The sequence below is a fragment of the Onychostruthus taczanowskii genome, unplaced genomic scaffold, assembly GCF_017590055.1.
Source record: "Onychostruthus taczanowskii isolate IOZ18803 unplaced genomic scaffold, ASM1759005v1 scaffold24, whole genome shotgun sequence".
Classification (NCBI taxonomy): domain Eukaryota; kingdom Metazoa; phylum Chordata; class Aves; order Passeriformes; family Passeridae; genus Onychostruthus; species Onychostruthus taczanowskii.
The window spans coordinates 1,062,179-1,070,220 of NW_024499684.1; positions in this window are offsets into that span (position 1 = coordinate 1,062,179).

Sequence of the window (8,042 nt, forward strand, 5' to 3'; positions counted from 1 at the left end):
CTGGCTCCAGTGACCCCAGTCTGGGAGAGCTCCCACAGGAGGTGGAGACAGCAGCACGGCAGGGTGGGAGCTCCCAGCATGGAGCTGCTCCTGACCACAGCTCACATCCCATGGGATGGCTGCAGAAAGGTACCGGAGCCAGGGAGGGCTGGGGGCTGCCTCAGGACAGCTGAAGTCACCAAAGGGCTGGAGGTGTCCCAGGTGTGGCACTGGGGGGGTCTGCACCGGGGCCGTGGTGGCTCCGGAGTGGAGATTTTGGGTTGATTTCAGAGCCAAAGCCTGGGAATGAGGGCTGCTGTTCCTGTGGGGTTGTGTTGAGTCGTTCCTCGCTCGAGGCTTCTGCCCGGGCTGGGCCTGGCATGAGCAGGATGGAGCGGGAGCTGGGACAGCTGCGAGTGGGGACTCGGTCTCCCCTCCCACTCTCCACAGGCAGGAAATCAGCTGTGCTTTTCCCTGGATGTTGTAATGGGCTTTTGCTTTTCTGGGTCCTTCTCCTCCGCAGCCTGTGCCTGGGGACACTCCCTGGGAGGGGTCTGCCCCAGCCTTCCCTTCCCTTCCCACCTTCCCTGGAGCTGTGGGATGAGGGAGGCGCCGCTGACAATGCACTGAAAATATTTATGGTGTTTCCTTGCCAACGTGCTGAGTGTCTGAGCCACCCTGCAGGGCTGAGCCCCGCCTCGGTGACACGGCCTGATGTCCCCTTCTGGGCCACCTGAGCCTGGCCCCGGGCATGGTCCCGGGGATCCCGGCTGGTCCCGGGACTGGGCACGGCGGGGCCGCAGCCGTGTCCCCGTGTCACTGTCCCGTGTCACTGTCCCGTGTCAGTGCCACCGCAGTGCCCGGCCAGCTGAGCATTGGTGACCCCATTGTCCATGGGGATTTGTGGGATCGCTCCCAGCTCCCTGGGCAGGGGCGCTGGAGCAGCGTGGGGCAGAGCTGGCAGGGGCAGAGCGTGCCCCTAATTACGTTAGTTGTTAATTGCCTCCCGCGTGCGCCGGCCGTGGCACCGTTTGCTGGAGGGACACCTGAGCAGGGCCCTGAGAAATCGCCCGTTCCCAAATCCTGCCCGAGAGGGGCACTGGGACAGGGCTGTGCCAGGGGATGTCCCCGCTCCCGGCTCTGTTTGTGCCGGTGGCACAAGGGCGGGGGTACCCGCGGGATGCTGCGGCAGGGCCCGGCTCCAGCCTGCCGCCGCTGCCGGGCCCCTCTGGCCTGTCCCGGCCCGACCGGCCCTTCTGGGCCCAGCCCTGCTCGTGCCTCCTGCCCTGCTTTCGGGGCTGTCACCTGGGCTGGGAGGATGGCCCGGGTGACAAAGGACGGTTTGCGATAAGGATCTCGCTGTGTCACCGCCGGGGTGACACACCTTGGGGCAAGGCCGGGCTGGGAAAAGCCCATCGGGGACCTGGTGGCCCTGAGGGGGTGGCACCAGTGGTGGCCTGGCCGAGAGGGACCGGCTTGGCTGGCCGGGCCACGAGCCGTGCTTCTGTTCCCGTGGGAGCCCGGGGGTGTGGAGGTACCCCAGGAGCCCGGGGGGCTGAGGGGTCTGGGGGTACCCTGGGGGTTTGAGGGGTCTGGAGGTACCCCGGGGGGCTGAGGGGTCTGGGGGTACCCCAGGAGCCCGGGGGGCTGTGGGTTATGGGGATCCTCAGGGGGCTGTGGGGGTACCCCAGGAGCCCGGGGGGCTGTGGGTTATGGGGATCCTCAGGGGGCTGTGGGGGTGCCCCAGGAGCCCGGGGGGCTGTGGGTTATGGGGATCCTCAGGGGGCTGTGGGGGTACCCCAGGAGCCCGGGGGGCTGTGGGTTATGGGGATCCTCAGGGGGCGTGGGGGTACCCCAGGAGCCCGGGGGGCTGTGGGTTATGGGGATCCTCAGGGGGCTGTGGGGGTACCCCAGGAGCCCGGGGGGCTGTGGGTTATGGGGATCCTCAGGGGGCTGTGGGGGTACCCCAGGAGCCTGGGGGGCTGTGGGTTATGGGGATCCTCAGGGGGCTGTGGGGGTACCCCAGGAGGCTGTGGGTTATGGGGATCCCCAGGGAGCTGTGGGCTGTGGGGGTACCCCACAAGCCCGGGGGCTGAGGAGTCTGGGGGTACCCCGGGGGGCTGTGGGGGTACCCCAGGCACTCGGGGGGCTCTGGTGACTGCCTGGGGACCCTGTGCCTGGGGACTGCCCGGTCAGCGCAGCTCGGGAGGCAGCAGCCGGGGCAGTGACGTGGGTGACAGTGAAGGGTGAGGTCACCCTGCCGCGGTCACCGCCGTGCCTGGGATTTGTCAGGAAACAGCCTGTTCTGGACGGCGGGATAAAGGTGCCCCAGAGGCCGGGAGGAAGGAACAGCCTGAGCAGGAGCTGATTTGGGAGCTGGGCAGAAGGGCAGGAGCTGTTCCTGGAGCAGACTGAAGTGTCAGCTGCCCGAAGGTGCTGGGAACAGCCAGCCTGTCCCCTCTTCCCACCCGGCACAAACGCTGCTCCCGAGGTAGCCACCCTGGCCAGGGGCACCCGCAGGGACCCGGCTGTGTCTGCCCTGCCTGGGGTTTGTTCTGGTCATTCTGGGGCTGCCCAGCTGCGGGATTTCATCAGAGAATGGCCCTGGAGTGGGAAGTGTTCCTGTCCCCTCCTTCCAGGCGCTGAGGGCTGCCGGGCAGAGCTCTGCAGGGCTCTTTGGGGAAGGTGCAGGCAGAGGGGGCTGGTGGTGGGAAGGTTCCCGGGGAGGTGTCCTGTGAGTGGGAAGGAGCCTTGGGAGGTGTCTAAACCAACGTCCTGCTCAAAGCAGGGTCAGCTCTGAGGTCACACCGTGTCCCCATTGAGCCTGCCCTGGGAATCTGCCGGGCTGGACCTGCCCAGCTCCTGCACAGCCTCCCAGCACAGCAATGTCCCTGTGAGGGCTAAAACCCTTAAAAGCAGGACTGTGGTGGCCCAGGATGACACACCCCAGCTCCTGGGCTGCAGCTGGGTGTGTGACCTCCAGGCTTGGGGCAGGGGCTGTGGGAGAGGGGCTGCAGATGAGTGGGACCATAAGTGGATGCAGTGAGAGGTTCCTTGGGAGCAGGAAGCCAGGGCTGGGTGGCTCTCCCAGGACTTCCATCGGATTTCTGTGGCTCTCCTGTAGCTCACCGGAGTTTTGCCTGGGAAAAAAAGATCCCTTTGCTTTCAGCTGTGCTGGGAGAAGCAGAGTGAGGTGAGGCTGTGGTGTCCCAGCAGGGTGGGCACAGACTGGCCCTGGGTTTCCTTCTGCTGGAGGGGAATTTGGTCCCTCATGAGAGGCTGAGTCATGGGTGGCACAGAGCACAACACACCAGAGCCTCATGATCCCAGCAGCAAACCCCTGCCCAGCCTTATTTGTAGTTTTTAATGTGGAAATCTGAGGTTCTCACACAGCAGTGAGAACTGGGGGATGGACACAGGGAGCATCTCTGGCTGCCCCTGGGGTTCCTCCGTCCCCACCGTGTCATCCCCATCCAACCATCGCAGCACATCCTCTGCATTAATATTTATTTTTCTCTTATGGCTACAAAGTCTGTTTTTATGAGAATAATTTCCCACAGACCCAACAACAAATGTCAGGTTGACCTAAGGGTTGTTGTTGCCTCAATTTTCTTCGGGCTCCCTCTTGTCCAACCAGCCGGGTACAAGTTGTCTCATGCGTAATTAGCCCGTGATAAATCATCTCCTGCCTTCTCCCCGTGCACGAGGAGCACATTCCCATGTGCTGATCCACGCTGGGGTTTGTTTGTCTGTGCACTCCGTGCACTCCCTGTACCTCTGCAGCTCAGCAGGGCCAGCCTCGCCCAGCTCTGCGCAGCTGCACGGGGACAGGAGCCGCTCCACGGCCACGGACTGCAGCTGCTCTGGGATGGGCCCTGGCAGGACGCGGCTTCAGCCTGCTGGAGATGATCCAGAGAGGCTGTGGCTGCCCCTGCATCCCTGCAAGTGCCCAGGGCCAGGCTGGACCGGGCTTGGAGCAGCCTGGGACAGTGGAAGGTGTCCCCATTGGCAAGGGGGGAACGGGATGGGATTTAAGGTCCCTCCCAACCCAAACCATTCCGTGGTTCTGTGACCCATGGTGTCCATGGAGAGGGTGAATCTGCTGCCCAGCTCATGGCCCAGCCTGGAGCCTGAGCCTCTCTGTTAGTCCATCCCCGATGATGGGGCAGTTCCTGGCCATTCCCACCTCAGCTCTCCAGCAGAGCAGGTTGCTCCGAGGCCTGTCCAGCCTGTCCTGCTCGTGCTGCTGCCCCCAGGCCGGGTGTTCACTGAGAGCCATCCCAAACCCCCTCAGCTGGGTCACAGGAAGGGCAGGACAGGGAAGTGCTGCAGTAAATACCACTATGGAGTCAAATTGCTGTTTGTTTCCCATGAACTCGGTGTTTGCACAGTCAGAGCAAAGGGCTCTGCCTTTCACTCGGATGCAGCACGAGGCCAAGGCACCAAGTGATGCCTCTTCCAGATAATCTCAGCTGGGATCTGCTGAGCTCAGAAGTCTCCTGCTGACTGATGATCCAGGTGCTTTCTGTCTCATTCCTGCCCACATCCAGAGCATTAGGCATGGGAAGCACATTTCAGAACTAACGCCGCCAAGAGCAGCCCTGGATGTACCAAGGCTGCGAGGGTTTGTTCTGTCCCGACCTCTGCATGGCTCGGGCTGGCCCAAACCTCAGCACAGGCTGTCACTGCACAGCCCCGGGGAACAAAGCTCAGCCTGAGCTCCTCCGAGTGTCCCAGGCAGGGGCAGGGGACGTGGTGCGGCACCGAGGAGATGCGGTGCCTCCTAAATCCTCATCATCTCCCACGCCAGGATGCAAGCAGGGAAAAGGCAGGGTTCTTCTCCCTGACTCCCAGGGATGCAGCACTAAACCCCCCACTCCTGCCTGGAGCATCCACCGTCCCTGGAAGGGGTCGAGATGTGGCCCTTGGAGATACGGTTTATGGAAATGGGGGTACTCGGTGGAAAGTTGGACTTGGCAGCTTCTCCAAGCCTGGCTTGGAAATGTAACGTGAGCATCAGCTGCTCCTGTGAGCTCTGTGCTCCTGGGTCGGTGTTGCAAACATCTGGCAGCCCGCTGTTTGTTTGTTTTTCCACCTCACACACATTTTCGTCATTTCTGCCGGGGGTGCTCCGGGGAGGCTGCAGGAAGCCAGTCTAGCCAGGGCAAATCTGGGCTTGCTTTGGGAGGGAAGTCGGGAAGAATGAATGTTTGCCCTGTGGCATCAATTTCCTGCCTAGCATTCTCCAAAAGGCAGCTGGAGAGGGTCCAGGAGCACAGATGTGTGTGTTGTGTGTGCCTGGCACCCTCCTAGCAGGGCTGGGAAGGAGCCTTTGCTCTTCCCTTCCTCCCTCCAGAATTCCCAGAATCAGCACTTTGCTGGGGAGCTCCTCTCCTCGGGAAACACCAGTGCATTATTCAGTTTAATGGCCCGTGTGGGAAGACGCAGCTGCTGCCTTGGGACACGGAGTGATGCAAGGGATGGGTTGGGAGGGAGGGGGAGAGAGAGGTCGGGCCACTGCCAGTGATCCCTGAGCCCCCTGGGCTGGGCAGGCACCTCACACTGCCTGAGCCTTAATTGACAGTGAGTTTTAATGATCTCTTTCAGGAGGCTGAGGAGTGGTAGCTCAGTGCCATGTCCACTGCTGGCATCCCGGTGGGATGGAAGGGCACAGCAATTGCTGCTGGCTGCTGTGTAGTTGTAACAATAACAAAAACCCCCACCCTAAACCTGATTTATTTTAAATGTGCCTTGTCTATGACTGAAATTTTGTTGTGGGCTTCATGTAAAAGGCTTTTGATGCCTCAGGTTTGGCGTGTGTCAGGTTTTACTGGATCACAGAACATCCTGAGTTGGAAGGGACTCACAAGGATCATCGAGTCCAGCTCCTGGCCCTGCACATCATAATCCCAAGATCCCAACATATTCCATCTGATCACAGCCTACGATTCCCACAAGGACAAACATCAGCTAACAAAAGCTGGCTTCACGTGGCCCCAACCAAAACCTCTCATGTGCATTTTCACCTTCCTTCTCATGAAATTGATTGGAGAAGCCTTTCTTTGCCACTTCACAGCCTGCTGGCAGTTGTTGGTTGTGGTTATGGAAATGTTTTATTTGAATAGTTATGGGAAGGAGTTTCAGCTGGGGGCTGGCTTGGCTGCAGCCCCACCCAGCAGTGCTGGAGCTGCTGGGGCAGCCCTGGGTGGATGGCACCGGCCCCAAGAGCTCCTCATCCTTCCTTCTGATCTCCTCATCCTCGAGGGCTGAACAGAATCAGGAATCCAGCCTGGTTTGGGTTGGGAGGGCCCTTAAAGCCCCTCCTGTTCTCCCCTGCCCTGAGCAGGGACACCTTCCCCAGACCAGGTTGTTCAGACTTGAAACCTTACTTAGAAATCAAATACGTGCTGAAATTCAAGTGCTCCCTTGATACCATTGTGGGTTTGGATTTTATTCTTCTTTTCCTATTAAGTCATGTGCTGTGACAGCATAAATAATGTGACTGAGTGTCTTTGGCAGTCTGGTCATCTGCAATGTGTCTCGAGGCTTTTGAGGGGGGGTAAAGCCAGAAGAGCTGTAGCTGTTGGACTGAGTGAGGCTGTGGAAAGGGGATCATTACCTGGCTGCACAAATAAGTTGATTTTTTTCTATCTTCTAGGGTCTGTTTTCCTTTTGCTGTGTCTCTTGTAAGGCCAATTAGCATTAATGGGAGTTGTGGAAACAGGCCCTTACAGGAGGACCTCGTTAGCTCTGTCTTCCTGTGGTTTTCATGCTGAGTTGCTAAGTTTTATGGATTAGCAAGAATGCTAAAAAATATGGCAAAGCAATGCTGGCTGTTGCCATACTGAAGTGCTTACTGAGTGAAATTAATGAGTCAGGTTTGGGAATGGATTGGCAGGTCCATAAGTAACCAGACCTCTGGAAAATCCATACCAAGGCAACCTGATCAGCCAGCTGTACAAATATCCCACTGACCTCTTCCTCTCGGACAGCCTAATTCCTGAGAAACTCTGTTTCCAGGGGAAAACCACGAGAAATTCCCACAAACTTTGCCTTCCCAACCTGCCAGAGAGGCGTTTGGGAGGGAGTCACACCCGGGGGAAGGCCCGGGGGATCTCCTTGGCTCAGCAGTGCTGCAAGGATTGCTGATTTCCTGGGATAACTGCGAGTCCCAGCCGTCCTGCATCCAACTGAGCTGGGATTTTTGTGGGTGTTGTGTATTTAATTCAGCTGTGAGAAACCTACAGCCCCTGACATCACTTCCCTGGCCTGGGGATGTTTGATTTTTCCCACGTTATGGTGGGATAATGAGATGTGTTTTCCTGTGTGGTCTCCCAAGGGGCCCTGAGGCAGGAAAGATTCTTCCCTGTTTCTTCTTCTTCCCGTGAGTTTAAGGGAATGCAACAGCACGAGGGACCTGGGTTGTATCAGAATGTGAATTTGCAGGTCAAAGAGTGAAATATCTGAATTTCAAGTCTATCCATGTGGATTAATTATCAGGATCACGGGATAAATGAACGTGGTTGAGCAGGAATGACAAAACATGGAGGTTGGGAAACACCATCCTTTTTAGAGAGGCGAGTTTTGGAAATATTAAATAAATGTAGGATTTAGACAGAGAAATGTCCCTGTGCAGTAGCTATTTTGATATTGCCAGCTCACCTTCCAAGCCCTGTTGTTTTGAAATGAACTCTCGGGGTTGAATTTAACATCCTTGCTTTCAAAAAGCCAAGCACACAAAAGGACAAGGTTTCCTTTCTCGTTTTTACTGCTGTTTCCAGTCCAGCTCTGTAACGCTATTTTTAGAACCCTGCGTTTTAATGCTGTGGCATGAACTGCTGGGATTTCCCCTGGCTGATATAAAAGAGAGGATCTGCACTTTGGTAATTGCAGTCAGCCAGGAAATCCGTGCCTGGTGCCAGAAATGGGCCTTCCTTCATAAATCTGTATTTATTTTCATTTCCCTGAGCAGCGGTGACGTGCCAGATCAGCTGTGCTGGTGTCCTGACACATTCTGGAGTGCCATGGAACAGGGGAGGCTGGGAAGCAGAGGCAGGGTTTGC